Genomic DNA, 24,537 nt, shown 5'->3' with positions numbered 1-24,537 from the left:
AGCAAACCTCAGGATTCGGTGCACGGTGGTAGCACATGGGATAGTGCTGGCCCGGCTCTGAGATTTAGCCAGGGGTATAGTAAAGCCCTCCCCGGTCAGTGTGTCCCTGCCCAGTGTCCTGGCAGCTGCTCCAGAGTCATCTTCTGGGTGACATCTCCTGCATCCACTCAGATGGTCTATTCAAGGAGTTCCCTCGTGCTTCTGGTAGTGGAATTCTCATTCTTAACGTGAGGATTACAGGAGCTAATGCTTCTGCCTCCCCCTCTTCCCTGCCCTCGGGACCCCTCACTTTCCTCTCTGTGAGGAAGACCCTCTGCCACACATGTGAAGTGTGCCAACTTTCCTACAGTTCTTGGCTAGCTGTAGACCCACACAGAGACATAGATGCTGGCTGGCGATTTCCTTCTGTTGGCCTTGTGCCTGAGTGTTTCAAGATAGGCCGGTGTCGAGCGTCACGCTGCTGGGTCTGAGGTCAGAGCTTTCATTCTCATGGGGCCTGTTATCTCCCATGTTCCGCAGCCTGAATAGAAAAGTGAACCCGAGTGACCTGGTTTCCAGCCCTACCAGTGTGGCCCTGGGCAAGTCCGAGACCATGTTTGGATCCCCCTCAGTTTCTCTGTTTGTAAGTCGAAAGGAGGAGACAAAGCAAGACTTGCGCACTGAATGCTCTCCTTGGTTGTTACTGCATTCCCACTGGTGGGAAGGTGACTTAATGCTGGGAAAGGAGTGGTCACCTGGGTCCTAGAGAGAGAGCTACACAGGGATCCCTTCTCAAAGCCCCCCACCCCCAGGCCAGTGTTACTTTAATCTCCTCTTGGCTGTAGTATTTTTATTCACTTACCCAGTGTTTGTAAATATTTGTTTCCCCCATGATGCCCCCCGCTTCCCTGCTGACTGGCCATCAGAGGGCCCCACCCCCCATGGCTGGATGTTATCCCTTCTGTGTCTGCTGTGAGATAGAGGACATTGGAGCTTCAAGTATGTATGTGTGTATGTATGTATGTATTTAGTTTCAGCAATGTGGGCTAGACCCTGCATTTCTAAGCAGGGTTTACCTTAGAGTAATTTCCAACCCCCCCCCCCCAAATCCAGAATAACTTGCTACTTAAGGAACCTAAGTAGGTTTGATGAGATGGCTCACTGGCTACCCCACTGATAAGCCCAACCTGAGTTTGATCCTGAGGACCCACATGTGTGTTGTGGCATGCGTGTGTCTTACTCCCCCTCGCCTCCATAAGATGTAAGTAGTAAAAAGAAAATTAGCAGTGTCAGGAATGACTTTTGTAGCCTCCCGTCGGGTAGATCAGAGCCACATGCTGGCTTTGATTCCTAAAGCAACCTTCTGTCATTCAGGCCTCTGCTGGAAGCTCAGCTGCTCCAGAGACTCCTGCATGAATAGCAAGTTGTCACTGGAGCAGGTGCAGTGGATGCGGCAGTGCAGTCGATGCTGTGTGAGCCCTTGTTAGTCCCTGCAGTGTTACCGCCACGTAAAAGCCAGTTTTCTACAGAAGAGGAAACATGTTCTGAATAACTAATTCATTATCAGTTATTGGACGCTAAGTGCTAAGCATTATTTTAGGTTCTGGGAACATATCAGCTTATAAAACAGACCAAAAAAAAAAACCCCCCCAAAAAAACAAAACAAAAACAAAACCAAACCAATCTCATCTGCAGGGGATGTGTATTCCTGTAGGGGAAGACAGAACACAGTGATAAAATGGCACAGCTTGTCAGATATTAGTGGGTACAGAGGAGAAAATAAAAAAGGAAGAGTCTCTGAAATTGAAATGTCAGGAGTCAGTCTCTGTCTGCCTGCCTGCCTGTCTCTGTGTGATGTTTTAGTTTTATTATTTTATATTAAATACTTATTTATGTTTATGTATATGGCTATTTTGCCTGCCTGTGTGAATATGTACCATATACATGCAGTGCCCACAAAGGAGGGCATCAGATTCACTAGGACTGGAGCTACCGATGGATGTGAACCAGGCCATTTGGAAGATAGGAGTCCTCTTAACCGGCGGAACAGTCTCTCCAGCCTGGTGCTTTAGTTTTAATTGGCAGGTTAGGAAAGGCTTCCTGGAGGAGGTGACTTGGTACTTGGCAGAAGAGGATATATTAGGCAAAAAGAACAGCCAAGGCCAGAAGCTACAGATGATGGAAATGCCTGACTCTAAGCTTTATTTTTCTTTCTTTTTTTTGGGACAGAGCTTCACTATGTAGCTTGAGCTGACCTCGATCCCTGATTTGGGGTCCCGAGTGCTGAGAGAACAAGTGTGGGCTACTTTGCTGGGCACGAAGAGTGACAAACCCTAAAACCTAGTCCTTTCGCAGTCTGTAGTTTGTCTCTGAGTAGTTTCTTCCATGATCCCATTATAATTCGGATCATTGGTGAGCTAGCAACTAATGTTCTATTTTTAATACTTACGAAATGTTTATTTGTACAAATCGCTACAATGGTAAGGATAGTTAGTACGCCTTCTCTTTGGAGCTTACAGACTTATACAAAATGCATAAAATGAATGAAAACAAGCATGGCTACTCCAGTCTGCCCTTTAATCCAGATCCCCCTCTGGTCTGATACTGGCTCAGGGAGCTGGTGGCAGAGAAAGGCCACAGGAGGCCAGTAAAGGAAACAGGCACCTGAGTGGGCTCCCCAAGGCAGGGTGGGTAGAGGTGGGATCACTTCATTGTGTAGCCCAGGACACTGTGTGGACACACACCTGAGACAGGCTGTGGAGGGTACGGGCAAAACCCTAGGCAGCAGCTGGTCTCTAGGAAGTGGGTGGGACTGCAGGCTGCTCCCTTCTGTTTGATCAAGGAGAGATTGTTTCGCTTAATTGACAATTCTAAAGGGCTGGAGGGGAGTGAGAGCTGGCAAGAAGTGCTGGGCTGAAGTTGTGGCAGCAGTTTTTTTTTTTTTTTTTTTTTTTTTTTTTTTTGCTTGGTTTTGTTTTGTTTTTCTCCTCCTTGGGCCCCAGAGTACGCTGCATGGTTAATTGTGTGTAGGCTCGTAGGTGGAGGCCAGTGCCCAGCCTGGGTCCCCTCGGAGAGCTGAGGGCAGGTCTGGGGAACGAAGGTTTGCCCGTTAATGCAGTTGAGAAAGTGAAGCAATGGGTTAGGCCTGTTTTTTTTTATTTCCCCCTAAGCATGTGCTGTGACAAAGGAAGTTGCAACATTTTCTTTTCTTTTTATAGAGTAAGAAGGAGGGGGAAAAAACCCCTCACCTTCCAGTAAGCATCCAAAAAAAAAAGTGTGTGTGGTCTTGGATGGTTTATTGTCCATCTGCCTCTACCTCTCTGTGCTTTTCTTATGTAGTCTTCTTAGGATGTTCTTTCCCACCCACACCTTTCTGTCCTTCTCCGTGAGGCTGCCCTTGTGGAAAGCTAGCTTCCTCTCTAGGGAGGAGGCAGCCATGACTTGGACTGAGGATCTTGACAAAGCTCCTGTCTGTGGCATTCCGGGGGGCTGTTCTGCCGACACACACTTGGAAGGTTGCTGCCTCTTTTTGCATAAGCGGGCCCTGGTGCCCGCACAGCGCGCTTCCTGCCACGCGGGCGGGTCTGTGTTCATCGGAAGGTTAAAGCAGCTTCTGTTTCTCAGCTCTGATAGCCACTGTCTTGTGTGTTTAGGCACAAGCAAGGTGTGTGAGGCAGAGCTCGAAGCATGAACAATCACTCATGTTAATGTGGATTTCTGGTCATGTCTGATTTTGGCCCCTGGGCTGGAACTGGCAGGAATCCAGTTGTATTTGGAAATGTAGAGATGATATATTTTTACTATGGAAACTTTGTGAGATTTGGAAAAGTCGAGGAACTTAACTGACTTCCTGTATTTCTTTGGTCAGATTAATTTCCTTTGTCTTGGCTTTCTGTACTTCAGCAAAACCCAAAGGTTCCAGTGCAGTCCAGCTTTGAGGCTCTGGCTTTAGTTCCATCAGGATGTGGTCATCTTTGGGCCTTGCTGGTAGCATGCTGGACTGCCCAGGGCAGGTGTCTGTTAATTCTCTTGCAGGGAGAAAACGGTGACGTCCTGTGGTCTTGGGCGCCTTTGTTCTTTGTATGCAGCACCCAGATCCTGGGAGCACAAGACTCTCCTCTCTTGCTGTTGTCTTTGGAGTTCATCATTCCATCTTCAGGGTGGAGAGTGCTGTGAGGATGGGGTCACAGTCTACCCCTGGATCCCATAGTTGAGTACATGAGCCTGCTCCCGAAGAAGCCTCTGTGGCCAGTATGAGGGCAGCTGCCATGTTCTCACGTGCAGTTGTTTAAATGGAAATCAAGTAAGTCCTCGCCCCATCTCCAGTGCCCAGTAGTCGGCTGGTGGCCACTGTACCATGCAGCACAAGTGGAGGGCGTCCTGTCATCACAGGGCATTCCTAACTGGAGGGAGGAGTCATCCAGCATCATCTAATGGAGGAGACTTGGGGAAGGGCAAGTAGAAACCATTTATTTAGAGACAGATCTTTTCAAAGCATTTAGCTTGTCTCTTTCAGATGACAGCCTATCCTAGAGATTTCGTCTAGGCTTGCGGCCTCTAACACAAACTGACCATCAGACTCATTTGTGGGTAATAGCATTTAAGGTGTAGCATTCTGGGCGATTCTCCTGCGTTTTATGGAGTCCTAGACTTTGCAGCGGAAGGATTCAAAAGCATGTATCTTTTTCAAAAAAATTAAAAATCTAAAGTTAGCATGCAGAGATGGGTTTCGTTCTAGCATTTTCTTTAAAAAAGAAACTTTATTTTTCTTGTGTGTATGTATGTCCGCATGCACATTTTGAATGGTGCGTATGTCAGAGGCCAAGGGTACCCTAGTGGAATTGGTTCTCGTCTTCTGTCTTGTTGTGGATTTTGAGATTGAACTCTGGTCGTCAGGCTTACACAAGCACTATGTGCTGAGCCATCTTGTCAGCCTATGTTATGGGATTTTCATACAGAGATGTCATTATATACTGCTCTGTATTATCCTCCTTCTGACTAGGAATGTGTATTTTTAGGATACTTGATTTTTAGGATATTTTTAGGTTGCCCGAGTCTGGCAACCACTCATCTGTCTAGCCTATTTTTAAATTTTTTAGTGTCAGGAGCTTTATTCTTTTTCAAGGAAACCTTACACGTTAAAAACAATAACTTTATTGAATAACACTTTTGTTCTTGATCTTGTAAAAAATCTTTTGATGCTCTTACCTTCTTCAGACCCATGGCAGAATGTATCACCCCATGCCTCTGTCTAGGCAGATGGTCAAGCACACTGCAGCGTGGACCCTGGCAGGCACGTTTTCAGGGAGCTTAGGTAGCCAGGGGTTCTAGGGAGACCCAGAGATGTAACACCATTCCCAGGATTCTTTTGGCTGTCTGGCCTGGCTGAGGACTGAGGGGAGATCTGGATCCCTGGGAGGTTGCAGCTGGAGTGCCCACAGGTACCTTCCGCATGTCTGCATCCTTTCCTGCTGTTGCAGCTCTGCCTGGCTGGCACATGCGCTCAAGGATGCCCATCTGCTTCCATCGGAGACTTTGAGGGATTCAGCCATCCATACGGCTTCTGTTTAGAGATCTTCAGTAGACGCCCCCTATTTCCTAAGCACACACCCCTAAATCTGGGATACAAGAAAGTTGAGCTTGATCTCTCTTCCAGGCAGCTCCTCCCTCTCCCCACTGCACATGTAGTTACCCCTTTATTTTCCCTTGACACCTTCCATATGCTTTATCCTTCAGCGTCCTGTTTGCTGGGCTTTCCATCATCTTCTGAGACCCATGTAAGATCTTACCTGCCCGCATTCTGCCAATCCGGGCAAAACCAACTGCAGATGGACCTGCCTGCATGGGTGCACAGACTTGAGTTACTGTCACCTCCACCCCAGCTCAGCTAGCTCAGCCAGCTCAGCTGCAGGAGGAGGAGCAGTGCTCCCCATTGTTTGGCATTCCCTCAAGCAGGCCCAGTGCCCAGACTCCTCAAGGTGTGCTGAAATGGCAGGAGTGGATCCATGTTTTTGTCTCTTTATTCTTTGGGGGCTTTGGGGTTTGAGAAGGCTCTGAAGAGGGCTTTGCCTGTGCACCAGCATCCTCACCCTCAGCACCCAGCAGCAGCTCAGCAGCTCCAATGAGGAAAGTGCTGTGTAGCAGCTGATAATTAGCAAGCAGCATTTGGGGCGTGGCTGCCTCAGAGGCAGAACTGGTGTTTAAACAATAAAATGTTTAATATCAAGTATTTAAGCACCAGCTGTTATTAACCTAGCCCTACCCAGCTACAGTGACAAAGAAGTGAGTACAGCCTTGAGCAGAGTAGAGGGGTCTGGATGGGTGCAGGAAATACCTAGCAGGGATTTTCCTCTCTGGGCTGGGACTGCTCAGAGAAAGGCTGCTGTCAGCATTCGCTTCAAGTCCAGTGTTTCCCAGGTGGGACAATTTTGCTGACTGAGCAAGAAGAGAATTTGGAGAGACAGGGTAGGAATAAACTTGGATATCTATCTTAGGGTATAAAGTACACGAAAGTATTTTTATTTTAAGCATTTTGTTATTGTTGTTTTTATTTCATATGCTTTGGTATTGTGTCTGCATGTGTATGCAGGTGCATGCCTTGTGCCTGTGGAGGTGAGAAGAGGGTGTCAGATTCCCTGGAACTGGAGTTACAGATGGTTTTGAGCCATCATGTAAGTGCTGGGAATCATGTAGGAACCGCCAGTGCTCTTAGCCACGGAGCCTGGTGTTCTTATTTTTAAATAGTGCATCTTCGGTACTGTTTGATGAGACCTCTTGAGTTTTTGTTTTTGTTTTTCCGATGCAGTGGAGATGACAGGGTGGGGTGGTGGGCTAACGTAGGGCTTCCTCCCTTCCAGGATGCGCAGAGCTGGAGGAATTCCCCAGCCTCTTGATGGTGCCGAGACACTAACCACAACCAGCAGCCCTGTCAAAGGTGTTCTGAGAAACGCATGTGCTAGGAATAGCCTGAGCTTTCAGAGAAGAGCAGTTAGGTAGTTTGTAAGAGGCCTCCTGTGTGTCCGGGAAGGGGGGTAGTGTTTGAGAGTGCTCTGCTCCTGCAGGGGACCCTCCCCCCAATCACCCCTCCCCACCCTGTGTGTATGTGTGTGTGTGTGTGTGTGTTTGTGTGTGTACACACGTACAGGCTTGCAGGCTGTAGTACATACAGCTATTGGTGCTCAACCACACAGGTCAGGAGATACCTTCCAAGGTCAGCTTCATTGTGAGCCGAGTAGAAAGTCCACCCCCCAGGAAGGCAACTAGGCAGCCAGAGGCTTATTTTCTCTTAAGTTCAACCCAAGGTACTGGTGTTGTCTTTTCCCATACAAAGTTGGACTCGATTTAACTAATAGTTTTTCTTGGGGAGTAAGGAGTGTTTTCAATTTTGAAAGGAAACCTGAGATGTGTAATTTGAATATGAAGTTTCTGAGCAACGGTGAGGTTCTGTGTGTTGTCTGACTGTGTGTTACTGTGTGTGTGCCATTATCTGGCGCTGTATAGGATGGTCGGGTGAGAAGTACCCAGGAATCCCCTCTGGTCAAGGTCTGTGGGTCTTCCTCCTGCTCCATTCTCTTCTGGAACTAGGGGTGCTGGTGGCTGAGTTCCCCTGGGTCATGTGTGGTGGTTACGGTGTAGATGGTGTGCGTGGCGTGCCCAGGTGCTCTGACGGACAGCGTGAGGGCTGGTGAGGGTTGGGGCAGGGAAGGCTCCGTAAGAGAATAACACTAGCTGGCCCAGGGCTGGAGAGGTGGCTCAGTGGTGAGGTCACTTGTTCCTCTTGCAGGGGACTTGGGTTTGTTTATAGGCAGATCACAACCATCTAAAACTCCAGTTCCAGGGGATCTGGCACCTTCTTCTGACCTCCTCCAGCACTGTACTCATGTGGTGCATTCACATACACGCAGACGAAACACTCAAACACATAAAGTAAAACTAAACAAAAGTAAAGAACCTCACCAACGACAACCATAAAAACTAGCTGGTTCATGAGGCATGCCCATATTTTCTGTGGCATTAGCTTGAGTGATGTGTGAGTTCTGTCCCTCTTACTAGTTTCGAATGGTCCCTGCGGAAGCCCTATCGCCACTGGACCAAACAGCAAAGGCAGCGTCACTGTGTGTGTGCATCCATCAGCTGTTCCTTTCCCTCTTGCCCAAGCTAATAGAAGAGGAAATGAAGCAAGGTGATTCTTCTCTGCTCCAGGTAATGGAAGAGCTAATCTGGGGTTTAGGGAACCGTGAAAGAAAGGGCTGCTTGTTTCACTAAACTCTGAAGTCAATCCCAAAGTGTTCTGTGATGTCACATAGGTGGGGAGGCATTCGATTCTGCATGTGTGTGTCACCACATAAAAGGGCCTGAGAAGCTCTCAGTAATAGAAGCAGGGATACTTTGTGTCCCCCCCCCCCCGCTTTCTCCCCACCCCCATCATTAGCATCCTATGGCATACTATCTGAAAAACAATAAAATATTCCTTTTCTGAGAGAACTGTCTAGTGATTCAAAGAAAGTCACCTGAACTGAGCCAGCAAGCTGTGTGTTTGTGTGTGTGCCTGTGTATGTATGTGCGCATGCATGCTGGGGGGTGGGGGATGGTAGACAAGGGACCCGGCAGGTGGCTTCTCTTAAAGGTGGCTCTGCCTGAAGCCCTTTTGCTTTGTGTTTCTGGGGAAGCTTTGTCTTGCCTTGGAAGCAATGAATAGCAGCTACATCTGCCACGCCTGGGAAGTGCAGTTCGTAGTGTGGGGGTGACCTAGCAGTTGGCAGACATTGGTGCTGGAGGCTTTGGCTGCCTGGAGCTTTCTTGGTATTCGGGAAGGCGGGGCTGGGGATCCTTGGGCAGCTGCTTGCTAATCCTGGCAATGGGAGGAGTAAGATTTAGCCTGCTTTTATCTCCCTGCATTCTTTTCTGACTACAAGGCCAGGCTGCTATACTGACCCTTGAGGGACCAGCTAGGGAAAAACAGGTGACTTGGGGGTTTTCTCCCTTCCTCACTGTCCTGAGAGGGCTTTGGACAACAGACCAGAAGATAAGGCACTCAGTTAATTCAGAATTGTGAAACAAACAAACAAACAAAGAAATAACTAAGGCTTGTGGAAGTTTAAAATACTTTTTAATTAAAATAAACTTTTTTCACTTTTTTACTTTATATGAATGGAGTTTTGCCTGTGTGTATGACTGAGCATCACATGCATGCCTGTTGCTTTGGGAGCCAGAGAGATTGTCAGATCCCCAGGGACTGGAGTTTCAAATGGTTGTGCAGCAACATGTGTGTGCTGGGAGTCGAACGCAGGTCCCCTGGAAGAGCATTTGGTGCTCTTAACCACTGAGCCATCTCTCCAGCCCTTTCTTGTACTTTATAGAGTCCTGATTGGAACTGTTTTTAGAGCATTGTTGGTATTGGTTGAAGGTGAGTGAAGCCTAGATGTCAGGCTCCCTGGGACAGTTCAGAAAGGCCTTACTGGATTCTTTACCTGGAACAAACTAGGCCAAGGGGTTTCCAGAGCCAGTTCATGGTTTCAGTGCTCTTCCTGGGCAATGTGTAGGGGAATCTGGTTCCCTCTCCTTCTCCCCCTTCCTCCCTCTCCCTTTCCCTCCTTCCTTCCCCCCTCTTTGTTGTACACACAGGGTTTTTCTGTGTGTAGTCCTGGCTGTCCTGGAACTTGCTTTGTAGACCAGACTGGCTTTGAGCTCACAGAGATCCGCCTGTCTCTGCCTCCTGAGTGCTGGGCTTAAAGGCGTGCGCCACCACGCCTGGCATAGTCTGGCTATTTGTAAGGAAATCCATGCCCAGGGACAAATAGGAATCAGTCACTTCCTGGGGCTATATGCTGGCACTGCTGGGAGGCCTCCGGGAGACTCAGGCTTAGCCAGGCCTCCTATCCTTCTCTGTTGTACCCGCTTAATTGTAGTCTGCTTTCTCCCTTTTGAGCTTTTATAGAGGAGTTAGTCTGTCCTCAGCAAGATCTAAGTGTGGCGTCTCTCGTTTTCCAACTCTTTGCCATGTTCTTGGGCCTCATACAGAGCTAGAGGCCCGGTTACTGATGGGGAAGGGGTAAGCCCTGGGGAGAAAGGGCTCATGCTGACCCTGAGACCCAGCCACCCAACCTTGGTGTAAGAAGCAGCAGATTTGGAGCTGGAGAGATGGCTCAGAGGTTAAGAGCACCGTCTGCTCTTCCAAAGGTCCTGAGTTCAATTCCCAGCAATCACATGGTAGCTCACAACCATCTATAATGAGATCTGGTGTCCTCTTCTGGCCTGCAGGTGTACATGCAGGCAGAATGCTGTATAAATAATAAGTAAATCTTTAAAAAAATATAAAAAATACATATAATATGTAAAATATTAAAAAATGTATAATATAAAATATATATTATATATATATAAATATAAAAAAATATATAAAAGAAGCAGCAGATTTAACCACTGCTGCCAACTGGGGTTGTGCCTGCAGACTCCTTGCCTCCAGGACCCACAGCTGTGACTGCTCAAGACTTGCAGTTCTCTGGTAGGAAAGGAACGCTACTCATTGAGGTAGAAGTGGGCTGAGGGGTGGAGGCGGCCTGAACACATGGGAGGAGCGTGAGATGACTCCCCCATCAGCTGGCGATGCATCACTGCTAATAGGAAGACCTTTAGACAGCTTCCAGATGAACTGGTCTTGATGGAAACTCTACCCCTCCCCGACCCCCATGGAGCTTTATTCATTCAGAAATCTTCACTTTTTCCAGGTTGTGGCAATGCTAGCTATTTACCCAAGTCCCTGAAGGCTAGGAAGTAGGCGGTGGCTGAGTCTGTTGCTGTAATGGCCGCCTGTCCATATCTTCTGGTCAGGGCCTCTAGCTATCTTAGGGTTCTAGGCGGAATGCCATGAGCTTGAGCTGGGAGCTGGGGAAGAGCTGACACTGCACTCCTTGCCTCTTTCAGAGCTAGCCTGTGTCACTGCCCTCTGGCCCTAGATGACATCCCTCTGTTTTGTGTGATGAGCATCTCAGGGTTTTCCTTGCTGCTCGCACAGTTATTCCACGGTAGTAGCAGGACTCCCCTACCCCAGGTGCTGCAGGGGCTTCCTCCAACTTCTTCAGGCTCCTTTTTTAGGGTTTTGACCTCTGTGTTCATTACTTTGCTGTTGCTACGATAAAGTACCATGACCAAACAAAGGGAATTTAAGAAAAGAAAGTCTATTTTGTCTTACAGTTTCAGAGGGATAAGAGTCCATCATGGCAAACCAGAGGCATGGCAGTCAGCAGCAGGCATGGAGGTCAGCAACAGGCATGGAGGTCAGCGGCAACAGGCATGGAGGTCAGCAGTAGGCATGGAGGTCAGCGGCAACAGGCATGGAGGTCAGCGGCAACAGGCATGGAGGTCAGCAGTAGGCATGGAGGTCAGCAGTAGGCATGGAGGCCAGCGGCAGCAGGCATGGAGGTCAGCAGTAGGCATGGAGGTCAGAGGCAGGCATGGAGATCAGCAGCAGCAGGCATGGAGGTCAGCGGCAGCAGGCATGGAGGTCAGAGGCAGGCATGGAGGTCAGCAGCAGCAGGCATGGAGGTCAGCGGCAGCAGGTATGGAGGTCAGCGGCGGCAGCCATGGAGGTCAGCGGCGGCAGCCATGGAGGTCAGCGGCAGGCATGGAGGTCAGAGGCAGGCATGGAGGTCAGCGGCAACAGGCATGGAGGTCAGCGGCAGCAGGCATGGAGGTCAGCGGCAGGCATGGAGGTCAGCAGCAGCAGGCATGGAGGTCAGCGGCAGCAGGCATGGAGGTCAGAGGCAGGCATGGAGGTCAGCGGCAGCAGGCATGGAGGTCAGCGGCAGCAGGTATGGAGGTCAGCGGCGGCAGCCATGGAGGTCAGCGGCAGGCATGGAGGTCAGAGGCAGGCATGGAGGTCAGCGGCAACAGGCATGGAGGTCAGGCAGCAGGCATGGAGGTCAGCGGCAGCAGGCATGGAGGTCAGCGGCAACAGGCATGGAGGTCAGCGGCAGCAGGCATGGAGATCAGCGGCAACAGGCATGGAGGTCAGCGGCAACAGGCATGGAGGTCAGCAGTAGGCATGGAGGTCAGCAGTAGGCATGGAGGTCAGCGGCAACAGGCATGGAGGTCAGCAGTAGGCATGGAGGTCAGCGGCAACAGGCATGGAGGTCAGCAGTAGGCATGGAGGTCAGCAGCAGCAGGCGTGGAGGTCAGCGGCGGCAGGCATGGAGGTCAGCGGCGGCAGGCATGGAGGTCAGCGGCGGCAGGCATGGAGGTCAGCGGCAGCAGGCATGGAGGTCAGCGGCAGCAGGCATGGAGGTCAGCGGCAGCAGGCATGGAGGTCAGCGGCAGCAGGCATGGAGGTCAGCGGCAGGCATGGAGGTCAGCGGCAGGCATGGAGGTCAGCGGCAGCAGGCATGGAGGTCAGCAACAGGCATGGAGGTCAGCGACAGGCATGGAGGTCAGCAGTAGGCATGGAGGTCAGCGGCAGCAGGCATGGAGGTCAGCAACAGGCATGGAGGTCAGCAGTAGGCATGGAGGTCAGCGGCAGCAGGCATGGAGGTCAGCGGCAGGGATGGAGGTCAGCAGCAGCAGGCATGGAAGTCAGCGGCAGCAGGCATGGAGGTCAGCGGCAGCAGGCATGGAGGTCAGCAGCAGGCATGGAGGTCAGAGGCAGGCATGGAGGTCAGCGGCAGTAGGCATGGAGGTCAGCGGCAGTAGGCATGGAGGTCAGCAGCAGCAGGTATGGAGGTCAGCAGCAGGCATGGTGGCAGGACCAGGAACTGAGTGTCCATCTTGAAGTGTGGAGGAGGAACTGGAAGTGGGGCTTTAAACTCTCAAAGGTCCTCAGTGACTGTTTTCTACTCTAGTAGGCCACAGTCTCCGCACAGCGCCACCATCTGGAGACCAAGTGTTGAAATGCCCGAGTCTTATGGGACATTTTCTCCTCCTACCTGTGGCGTAGCAGTTGTTCTGTTTTGTGAGACATTTTTATTTGAAATGTATATTTGCTCCTTCATTTTGAGTCCAGAAGCTCCAGATGGTCCGGATTCCCTGGAAAACTAGCAAGGCGAGGAAAGATCTGGCCAGCTGTAGGCATTGATAGCCAGGAGGGGTGCCCTGGGGTCCTGTGCTTTTCTGGGGGGGGGGGTCAATGCCAGGCTTGGCTTAGGTCATATAGGGAAGAAAAGAGTGAGAATGGCTTGTCTGTAGGTTCTCAGGAAACTAACTGTAGCACTTAAGTTAGAACCCACTTGCTCTGCGTTCTGATTTTCTGACAAAGTCCGTCACATGTTGTCTATGTGGCCAGATTCAGATAATCTGTGCCATTGAATTAGAGGAGGGGCCAGAGAAGGTAATCTGAAAATTATTGAAACTGGGCTTTTGAAAATATGAGTGATTTTTGTTGTTGTTCAGAAACTTCATCTCTTTAATTCTTTTTGGTTTCTATAAATGTGCTTTGTTCCAGAAGCGCTTGCACGCGTGCGTGTACACACACACACACACACACACACACACACACACACACACACACACACACACACACACACACACACACACACACCAGAGAGACAGAGACAGATAGACAGAGAGAGACACAGTCAGAGAAAGACAGACAGAGACTAGGGCTGGGGGAGTGGGCTTCTGTTTATTGGTTCAGGTTTTTCTTGTGGCTCATCTGCAGAGTGGAACAGCTGTGGTCAAGGGCCTATTGGACCTTAGGCTGTTTCTTGAGGCCGTTGGTGAAACAGCAGGCTCCCTGCTTTTGGCCTGTCTAGAACTGCTGGAGATCAAAGAAGCTCTGAGTGGCATCTGTGTATTTGGTTTCTATCTAGAAAAGTGGTCTCTAGAGATATTATAAATAGTGGGTTGTCAAAGATGAACAGCACGTGTACTCTAAACCCCACACTGGGCGCTAGAATGGGATGGACTTGTTTCTGACCGTCACACAATGATGCAGCTGGTCCCTTGGGAGAAGGTATTGATGACATCCAAGGTCTGAGCACTAGCCTTAACATCTGTTCTGTGCTGGCCAGTGTTGCCTGTACAGGTCAGCCTGGCCTTTCACAGTTCTTGTCTTGAGAGGCATTTTTGTGGGCTGAGACCAGCACTCTGTGTACACTTTTCCTCCTGTGACCTCCGGTCACCTCCTGGTCCCAATGTGCACTTAATGACATCTGCCCAGCCACCTAGTTCTCCCACCAGCCATTTACTATATTTTTTGTCACTCTTCCCACTTTCAGCTGACCTGTACATACAGTTCATTGTGTCTTGCAGGATGTGTTTTTCATAGTTGGTTTCAGTGCATTTCACCTCATACTTTGAGCACACCTTTGAGTTAGAATCTAATATTTGCTAATGTGTGTGGGTTATTTTATGTATTGTTTTTGGCGGTAAAATTAAATAGAAGTGAGTTAAAATTTTTTTAATTTGATGAAGCTTGACAGAGGTTCCATATACAACCCAAATCTCTATATAACAAAAAGGTTATTACTCTAGTAAATTCCCCCATGCTCCTCTTCCCAATTATACCAATACCGTGTGTGTGTAGATGCACACATGCACGCATGTACACACACATGCACACACACACCCCATTCCACTTGTGGATGTATGTATGTTTGTGCCTGTGTGTAGGTTTGTGTGAACTGTGGTGTGAGGCTTACCCACATGGTGCATGTATTGGTTGTCTGTTACTTCCTGTTCTGCGTCCTGTTCCATTGTGTGGGTAGGATGACTAGCTTATCTTTCCTCCTGCGGATGGGTGCTGTGGTTGTTCCCAGCTTTGAGAACTGATGAATAAAGCTCCAAGTGCCTTCTTGCGCAGGTCTTTTTCTTGTGATCCTAATGTTTTCATTTCTCTTGGCTAAATAGCTGGCATGCAGCAGCTTGGGTCCTGGAGGCTGTTGCTTGTCTCTGGCCAACTGCCCTGTCTTCCCAAAATGGTGGCCTCTCCCTGGAGCCCACCCAAGTCTTTGAGGAAGTGGAAAGTGGCTATCTTACAAGATTTTTTTCATTGTTGACTTGCTTACTGCCACTGAGGAAAGTAGAATTTGGTCCCTTTTTGGTGGCACCCCATGGGATTTTAGGACTGCAACTGCTTTGACCCCTTGTTGGCCTCTGAAGGTTTTTCTTCAGGCCTGTCGCTCTGGTTTATCGAACTGTTTCTCTTGCCTTGTGGTTCTCAGAGCTGCAACAGCCTGGTTTCTCTCTTCTGAGAAGGAGCACAGTTCTCACCGTGTGGCCTAGAATGGTGCAGCAGCTCTGGATGTGATTCTTGTGTGTGTGCAATGCAGAAAGTGGGTGGAGCTGTGCCACATCAGAGCAATCATCAAAGTGCTGTCCCTCCAGTGTGCTATTAAGATGCTCAGCATGATGTCCTGTTGAACCTTGGATGCTGACAACATGAGCTGCATATGTTCTGCTCGCCATTGTGCCATTTAATCCTTGTTCCTGTCTTAGGAGGAAGCTACTATTAAGATCAACTTAATCAGGACTCTTGTTTAAGTCAGCCTTTCTTAGCCATGAGATTATTGATTAGATGCTTCTTCATGGTGGGGGATGGGAAGAGTGGGGGGGGCGGCAGAGGGTGATATTATTCTATGCATTGTAGGGATTAGCAGCACTACGGCGTCTACTCTGTAGGTGCAATTGCAGTGTGTTCCCCAAAGAAGTGATGATCAACATTTTTTTTTTTTTTTTTTTTTTTTTTTTTTTTTTGCCAGATACTGCCAAGTGTGCTGTAGGGGCAAACATTAAATTAGTTTGGTGGTACCATATTCACTAAAATTGGAGCTATACAAAGAAGACTGGCATGACCCCTGCACGTGACAAGGACATCATGAAGCAATCTATATTATTTTTAAAAAATATGTATTTGTTTATTATATGTATACAGTGCTCTGCCTGATGTACATGTGCAGAAGAGGGTATCAGGTCTCACTATAGATGCTTATGAGCCACCCTGTGGTTGCTGGGAATTGAACTCAGGACCTCTGGAAGAGCAGGCGGGGCTTTTAACCTCTGAGCCATCTCTCCAGCCCCACAATCTATATTCTTAAGTTTTGTTTCTCTTCCACGTTCCAGAGGACGAGTCTGTGTTAGGATTGTGGGGCAGTATTCCTCTGGAGATCATTATGTAGAGCTGGAATTGGAATGCTTTGTTCCTGCCTTTTTGTTTTTCAAGACAGGGTTTCTTTGTGTAGTCTTGGACTCGCTTTGTAGACCAGGCTGTTCTCGAACTCACAGCGGTCCGCCTGCCTCTGCCTCCTGAGTGCTGGGATTAAAAGCGCGTGCTACCACGCCTGGCTTGAATAAAGCGATCTTGATCCAGGCGGGGATATCAACGTAGTTTGAAAACCAGGTCTAAATGGTAGCTTTTCCTAAAGCTAATCACTGTGGGTCTTTAGTGTGCACACTTCAAGTTATGTGTTTTGTGTAGTCTTCATTTTCCATTGTTCATGAATTACACTTACTATAGATTAAATAGCCAGTCCTTGGCAGCACAGCTTAGATTTCAGCTGCCATGGTGTATTAATTAACATTGAGTAATGGCATAGAATACACACTTTGCTGTGAGCTCTTCAGCTCATGGGTCACTGTGTATGTGGCAGATGATAAATTGTGCGCAGTAACAAATCATCATTCCTCTCAAAGAGTCAGTTGGTTACTGGTCAGCTGGCCATCTGGGGAGGTTTGTGCTTGCTTTTTCTTTGTCTCCTACTGTGAAACTCATGGTGTATCTTGTAAAAACAGATAGTTGATAGATAGTAACAAAGATGGAATATCTGCCAAGAAGTGGTAATTCTGGGAATTGAAGATTGAGCCAAATCTAAGTAAAATTCTAGACTAATACCTAAAAGTGGGAGAGTGGATATTGCTGCTGTCCAGGACTGTGTGCGGATAGGAACTGAGAAGGCAGCCCCAGGACATCACTGTGGATAGGGGTTTGGTTGAGAGATAAGGAGGCCTCTGCATTGGGAAACCTCCACTCTTGGGCGCAGAGGGTAGAGTTACCAACTAGTGCCGACCTGGAAAGGAAGAGAAAGTCAGTTTATGAAGCTAGGGAGCGTGTTGACTCCACAGCAGATGCACATAGCATGGAGGCAGGCATAGGTTTGGTCGCAAGAAAGTGAAGCACTCACTGTCAGTGTCTCTAATGTATTACATGAAGTACAAGTTTTGTTTCAAGATTTCTGTCTTCATTTATAACGTAAAGGAAATTTTAATGTCTTGAAAATTTTAGAGAGCACTTGTGGCTTTCTCTCCAGCCCTGCCTCTGTTCTCAAAAGTGTAGGTGAACGTAGACTCAGGTATATATTTGTTTTTCTGTTTCAAAACATTTCTTAAAAATGGGATCAGACTGTGTGTATCACTTTGCAACTTGCTTTCCCAGAGTATTCAAAGAATGGTGTCGGTGTCCACTTGATCTCTCCAGCGATTTCATCATTCAGTGGTACAGCTAGATCATGTATTTTTAAGAGACACTGGTTTATTTTCAACATTTCCCCACGCCAACCAACAGAAGTAGGCAGTGTTGAGTGAATATTTTCGATGCATACTATCTTTTGTCTCCGGTTAATGGTTGAGGGCAATGTAGATTTAGAAAAGTGACATAACTGGTTACAGCCTGGCAGGCTCCCAAGCTTGAAGTTGGTGTTTGAATTAATTTCAGAACTATGCTTTTAATCACAATTCTTTACAGTCTTCATTCTTTTTAGAAGTAGCTTAATAACAAACATCAGCAACAAATAAATTAATTGAAGGAGGCACAGTTCTAAGTACAGTTTTACTAACACTGAGAGGTGGATCCATTATTGTCCCTGCATTGTGGCAGGTGGGACGGTGGGAAAACCCTATGGGCCGCTGCCCAGATGGCAGATGGCAGAATAACTGGGTCCCACCCGAGGCCAGCAGTCTTTGCTCCTCTGGCGTCTGGAGCTGACTCCTGGGAGAAGGTTCTTTCCTCCTTTGCGTGGTAGTGACTCTTTGGAAGCACTAACAGGACTTCGGGGAGGTGATTTTGGCTCATGTTTCTCCTATTGCATGTCAAACAAACAAGCAAGCAAGCAAACCCTGGAACACCTCCTGACCTCTCCTCCGTTTACATCTTGTCCCTTGCAGGTTTGGCAAGCTTGTTGTCTGTGATGTCTTCAGTCAGTTCACCGGCACTTCTAGACAGAGCCAAGCATGTTTTGTCCTTGTTTTGTCGTGGGGTGGATTCTCTGGGTTAGTCAGCAGGCAGATTTTTATGGACTACCTCTCAAATGCCATGTAGTGGGGTGGTGGGGGTTGAAGACTTGGAATCAGAGGACGGACAAAGCATTGCCTTGGTCTGCGGTGGGAGAGGAGCCGTATTATAGTGACACCAGAGCTTTAAACTTTTGCTTTGTTATGACCAAACACCTTAGCAGAAGTAGTGTGAGGAGGGTTTTGTCCTGGCTCAGGGGGTCTAGTCTGTGCTCGCTTGGCCCGTGGGCTTTGAAGAATGCGACAGAGAAGAGCTGTTTACCTGTGGCAGCCAGGGGAGCCAGTGGCAGCGTCCGTTCAAGCACTCATCCTAGCGACCTGCTTTCTCCAGTCAGGTCGCAACCTCTTAAAACATCCAGAACCTCCCAAGGTAGCACCACCAATGGGGGCCTAGGCTTTAACACATGAGCCCAGGGACCAACCATTAAGTGCTGTGATTTACACGTTTATGGGGATGAGGAAGAAAGAGGGACAGGCCCTGCCTTGAAGCAGCCAGAGACGTTTTACAGGAATGGCGGACTCTGCATGGATATTTATTTAATATTTATTATACAGTGTTCTGCCTGCATGTACATCTGCAGGCCAGAAGAGGGCGCCAGATCTCATTATAGATAGTTGTGAGCTACCAGGTGGTTGCTGGGAATTGAACTCAGGACCTCTGGAAGAGCAGTCAGTGCATTTGACTTCTGAGCCATCTCTCTAGCCCCTGATTTTTTTTTTTAAAGGTACAAAGACAGGAAGTCCTGAAACGCCTTGTGACATTACATGTAATGTAGCTTAAATATCGAGAATGTTGGGAGATGAGAGTAGATATGGAAGGACCGAATTCAGAATTTGGATTTTGTTTTCTTAGCCAATGGAGATGCTTATAGACAAGAAGATCCTGCTCAGATCAACATTTCAGAAGGTGTCCTGGTCAGCATTAATTGTCATCGTGAGCCATATTGAGGGGAAAGCTTCCTTTGAGGAATTGCCTAGATCAGATTGGTCTGTGGGTTTGTCTTGATTAGTAATTAACACAGGCGGGCCCCGCCCACTGTGGGCAGCACCATCTCTAGGCATGCAGGTGGTCCTGGCCTGTCTAGGAAAACCCCCTGAACACCAGTCTATAAGCGAGTTGTCAAGCGCATCCCTCCATGGTCTCTGGTTCAGATTCCTGCCCTAACCTCTCTCAGAGATGCACGCAACTTGCAATTACAAGCCAAATAAACCCTTTCCTCTCCTAGGTTGTTTTCCTCCCCCAAGCTGCTTTCGGTGATTGCTGAACCACAGGACCTGGACTAGAAGGCAGTCCAGATGTATTAGGAGCAGAGTACTTTCTACTGTCTACAAAGTGCTTAGAATGGGGAACTGCAGCCAAGCACACAGGGCAGAGAGCTTGGCCAGGGAAGATGGGTTTGGGGCATCTCCTCAGACATGCTGTTGAATTGCTTCCATCAGGGAGGACAGAGGCTGAGTGAGGACCGCATAATTTTTATCTGCACTAGACCATGGCATCAGTACCATGGACTGAGGTCTCAGTGTTAATTGGAGGGCCGGTGGTTTTAGTTTTGTGTTAGCAGCTTGTTCTGGATCCATTCAACAACATTCCTGTGGTCTGGCAGGAGACTGTGCCTGTGTCCCCTATGGTCAAGGCCCCTTGTGCCTGGCGTTCCTTTGGTGCATAATTTAGTAACTCTTTGAGAGAGGAAAAGAGTCATAGCCGTGGTTTCTCCGGGAGCCTAGGCTGGATGGTGAATATCTAGCTGACCCCAGAGCTTTGCCAGACACGGGCATGTACAACAGTCCACCTGTCCAGCCCTTTTCCTTTAAACATGCAGTAAAACTCCTCTTAGTTATTTGCACTGTGTTAGCACTTACGTTTGTATATTGTTTCTTTTCCCCTCAGCTGTGAACACCCGGAGCTCAATCTAGTGATAGGGGGTTGTGGGCACTAAGGAGGCGTGTGTGACCCGTCGCCCGGCCCCTCTCTCAGCTGCTGAGTTGTCACAGCCCGCTGTGGTTCCATCTTGCTGCATCTCAGGCTGGGATTCTTCTAAGGTTGAGGGATTGTAACTCAGTTCTTAGTCTAGCTTGGATTCCACATTTCCTTAAGAGCCAGCATGTCTGTGTGGTTTTACATGTTAGCTTGTTCTAGTCTGAAGAACCAGCCTTCTTGCTAGAAAAGATGGGACATCCCCCACTTTCTCCCTCTGTCTCCATCAGGGGCTGTTTTTCTCCCCAATCCTTTTTTACTTTGTCATGTTCGTGCATTTTCAGATGTTCTGATCTCTCTCTCTCTCTTTAATATTTAATTGTAATTTATGTGCATTGGTGTGAGGGTGCCAGATCTTGGAGTTACAGACAGTTGTGAGCTGCCATGTGGGAGCTGGGAATTGAACCTGGGTCCTTTGGAAGAGCAAGCAGTGCTCTTAACCACTGAGCTACCTCTCCAGCCCCAGGTCTGCTCTCGTTTTGTGAGCCTACACCTCTATCTGCCCTGCCCTGGCTTGCTAGCAGTTTATGTCTTGGGACACATCCTTTGGTACCTCCCTTTCCCTGTGTTGTGGTCCTGACCCTCTGTGGCAGGCCGGACCTCCTGCCTCCTCCTTCCTGGGTTATGTTAGATCTCACTTGTGGGAGACCAGCTATACCTTTACAGGCGGACTCCGTCCTTGTAAGGTCTTCTTTCCCATTGCTGCCCTCTCTCAACATCCAAATATTGGTCTCGCCACTCCCACCTCCCCTCTTGTAATTTGAGCAAGCCTACTTTCTCCCAGTGTGGTGCCCTTCTTGCTTTTGCTAAGGGGTATCTATGCTTAAGGACCACACCTTCCCTGGTCAGTCAGTTTAGAGTGATAGCTCCTCACTTACGTCTTCAGCTGGGTGAAGATGGTGTCTTGAGTGAGACAAAACAAGACATTACCGACTGCCCCCTTCTTAGAAAAACGGAAGTTAACTTCTCTGTCAGTGTATTCTTGTGTTAGGGACTTGAGCGCTGTCCTGTCTCTGGACCACTTTTATTAATGATGTCTTCCTCTCTCTTAGTCCTTCTCCCGAGTGTTACGGCTCTGGTTCTCTTCCTTGACCCAGTTGTTCACCAGCGTTAGAGGAGTGTGCATTTGCACGCTCACATATCCCTGAATGTTGGCTCTCACTTTGTCGGGGCTACTTTGTCTTCTGCCCTTCCCTTCCCCCTCCCCGCTTCTTGCCATCAGACCTGTTAAGGTTTGTGTGCCATGAGTGTCTTTCAGCTAAGGTGGAGTCCAGAAGATGACACTGCGTGTTATCATTTGGATTAAAACTTGACACTTGCTATGGCCTGGCACATTGCCTGAGCTCTTGATTGCCTTCTTCCGTAATTAAAGATCTCTGCTGAGTCTTACAAGTCTCACCTACTTTTAACAAAAGAAAAAATCATTTTTCTTTCTGTCCCTTGAACTTTAGCCCAAGATCAAATTAAAGAGCTTGACATGTCTCCTTTCCTCCTGCCTTTGTCTTGATTTCTGGGAAAGATGCCTTGTGGTTTATTGGAAGCCTTGGCCTGTGGCTGATCCAGTCTGTCCATTTACTCAGTGTTCATAGTGACCTTTCTATGTCAGGGTTTGCACTGGGCCTCAGAAGTGTGTGTGTGTGTGTGTGTGTGTGTGGTGTGTGTATGCGTGTGTTTACATGTGCACACGTGTGAGTGATGATAATGAGCTGCAAAGACCTGGGAGCACAGCAGGGGTGGTGTCTTAGTTAGGGATTCTATTGCTGTGATGCAACACCATGCCCAAAAGCAAAGTTGGGAAGGAAGTCAGGAATGGGGCAGGAACCTGGAGGCAGGAGCTGAGGTAGAGGCCATGGAGGGGTGCTGCTTTTTTGCTTGCTCCCCATAGTTTGCTCAGCCTGCTTTCTTACAGAACTCAGTACCACCAGCCCAGGGACAGTCCCACCCACCAATCACTAACTAAGAAAATACCCTTCAGGTTTACCTACAGCACAGTCTTATGGAGGCATTTTCTTAATTTGGTTTCCTTCCTCTTAGATGACTCCAGCCCATGTCAAGTTGGCATAAAAGAAGCAAGCACACCAGGAGATGTCTAGATGAATGAGTTCCATCACCAGTAAATATTTGCCCCTCAACTCTTTAAAACTCATTTATGGCTGGTCGGTGGTGGTGCACGCCTTTAATCCCAGCACTTGGGAGGCAGAGGCAGGTGGATCGTTGTGAGTTCGAGGCCACCCTGGTCTACAAAGTGAGTCCAGGATTGCCAAGGCTACACAGAGAAACCATGTCTTGAAAAACCAACCAACCAACCAACCAAACAACAACAAAAAATCAAACCAAAACTCATTTATGGAAAGAACAAACCACCACCATCAAGCCATAAACCAAACAAACCAAAACTCACCACAACCTAAGGTTGGGGGTGTGAGTTTTAGATTCATCATTTACTAGCAGCTCGGGCAGGTGCTTGCTTGTTCCCTGTAGGGTTCTTAGGTGTAAGTGCAGCAAAGTTGCCTTGTATGAAGTGTAACTGGCACCAGATAGTTCAGTATAACTGAATTCTTTTTGTCTCTAGGTCATAGTCATCTGTTGGAACAGAAAGAAGCCTCTGTGTTCCCTAGTCTTTCACCCTCTTACTTAGATTAAGTATTATTTTTCTGTGATAAGTACTACGATCAAAAGCATTTGATCAAAAGTAACTTGAGAGTTTACTTTGGCTTATGATTCCAGGAGAGCAGAGTCCATGCAGTGCTCCTGCCAGCAAGGCTGCACATCCTGAAAGCTCCATACTCTCTGATTTCATTTCTAAAAAGCAGCACCACTGGGGACCAAGTGTTCAAATACTCTGAGCTTCTGGGGGTCACTTTGCATTCAAGTCACCACACTACCTAGGACTCCTGAGAAGGGCTGTTGCACTCTGCACAGGTTCATTTCCACACAGTCAGAAGTTGTAAGCAGTGCTAGTTTGGACCTGTCATTTTGCCTTCTGTCATATTTTGGCTTCATTCTCCAGTACTGCACTGCCTTCTTACGATCGTTTGTACTTGTGCAGCAGGCATCCTCCTGCGTCATTGTGCTGTCCCTCAGCTCTGCTCCTTTTCCTCCAGAAGGAAGGACACCTGGCCTGTGGAGTGCACGCAGCTCTCCCCCAGTGTCAGGCGAGTGCAAAGGGAAGACCTAAGGCACAGTGCTCCTCCTTAGAAGAAATTCATGCAGACATTAAAGACATCGCAGACAAGCATAGAAAGTAGAAAAAGGGGGTGGATAGAATACATGTTTCTCTATATGACCTACTTACTGGTGATCAGCACTGTTAACTCTTTTTTTTCAAAGATTTATTTATTTATTATTATGTATACAGTGTTTTGCCTGCATGTACACCTGCAGGCCAGAAGAGGGGATCAGATCATATTACAGATGATTGTAAGCCACCATGTGATTGCTGGGAATTGAACTCATGACTTTTGAAGAGCAGGTGGCGTTCTTAACCATTGAGCCATCTCTCCAGCTGTGCTAACTCTTTTTTTGACATTTTACTTTTACTTTATGTAAATGAGTATTTTTCCAGAATCCATGTCTGGCCACCATGTGTGTGCATTGCCAGTAGAGGCCAGAAGAAAGTATTAAATTCCCAATAACTGCTCTTTAACACTGAGCCATCTCTCCAGCCCCGCACCATTAACTAAGAATATTCCCCAAAGAAGACCTTAGGCATCCATGAGGCCGTATATTTCTTCTCTACACACATTCTTACTTACAACTTGTGGGATCTGTTCTCGCCTTCTACCATGGGTCTGTGGATTGAAGTCAGGGCATCAGCCCTGACTCTGGATTTTTTCCATTGAGTGGTCTTGCTAGCCTTTCTTTCCTCTGTTTTAAGAAACAAAACGACTCACTCTGCCTCTACTAGTTGAGGCTTGGATTCTGGTCTTTTCCAAGACAAAGAGATTTTGTTTGGAGCCGGTTTTTGAGGCTTCTGTCTATTGCTGTAGAGGAGCCATCACAGATGTGGACCCAGAAACTCCTCAGACAAGCAATGCAGAAGACTCCTCGGATGATTCAGAAATCCTACAGCCAGAAACCTTAGTAAAGGTCATGAAGAAGCTGAACCTCAACTCCAGTCACCTGCTTCCCAGTCCCCCGCCCTGCGCCCCCGCCCCCAGAAGTGAAAGCAATCTTAAGGGAGGTTCTAAGTCCCTTTCCCAGGAGAGGTGTCCGCACATTATTGTCTGTGCAGAAAGGTCCTATAGCAAGGATGAAAAGGTTTATTTGGATGGAGAAGAAACTAAGAAATCTTGGTGAAATGAAAATGGAGAAGGGAGCCATGCAGATGTCTCTGCACTTTCTGCCTGTATCAAGGGTGGGCTTCTTCT

At 48.1% G+C, this 24,537-nt stretch overlaps 1 protein-coding gene and 1 pseudogene across 1 annotated transcript in view; both read left to right on the top strand.

Annotated features, from left to right (window-relative positions):
- Mapkapk2 (MAPK activated protein kinase 2) overlaps positions 1-24,537 on the top strand; it is a 49,187-nt gene that overhangs the window by 10,082 nt on the left and 14,568 nt on the right. The window lies entirely within an intron of this gene.
- LOC127191279 (uncharacterized) lies at positions 15,712-15,804 on the top strand (annotated as a pseudogene).

The sequence above is a fragment of the Acomys russatus genome, chromosome 6 (genome assembly GCF_903995435.1).
Source record: "Acomys russatus chromosome 6, mAcoRus1.1, whole genome shotgun sequence".
Classification (NCBI taxonomy): domain Eukaryota; kingdom Metazoa; phylum Chordata; class Mammalia; order Rodentia; family Muridae; genus Acomys; species Acomys russatus.
This window is presented reverse-complemented; position numbering and strand designations above follow the sequence as displayed.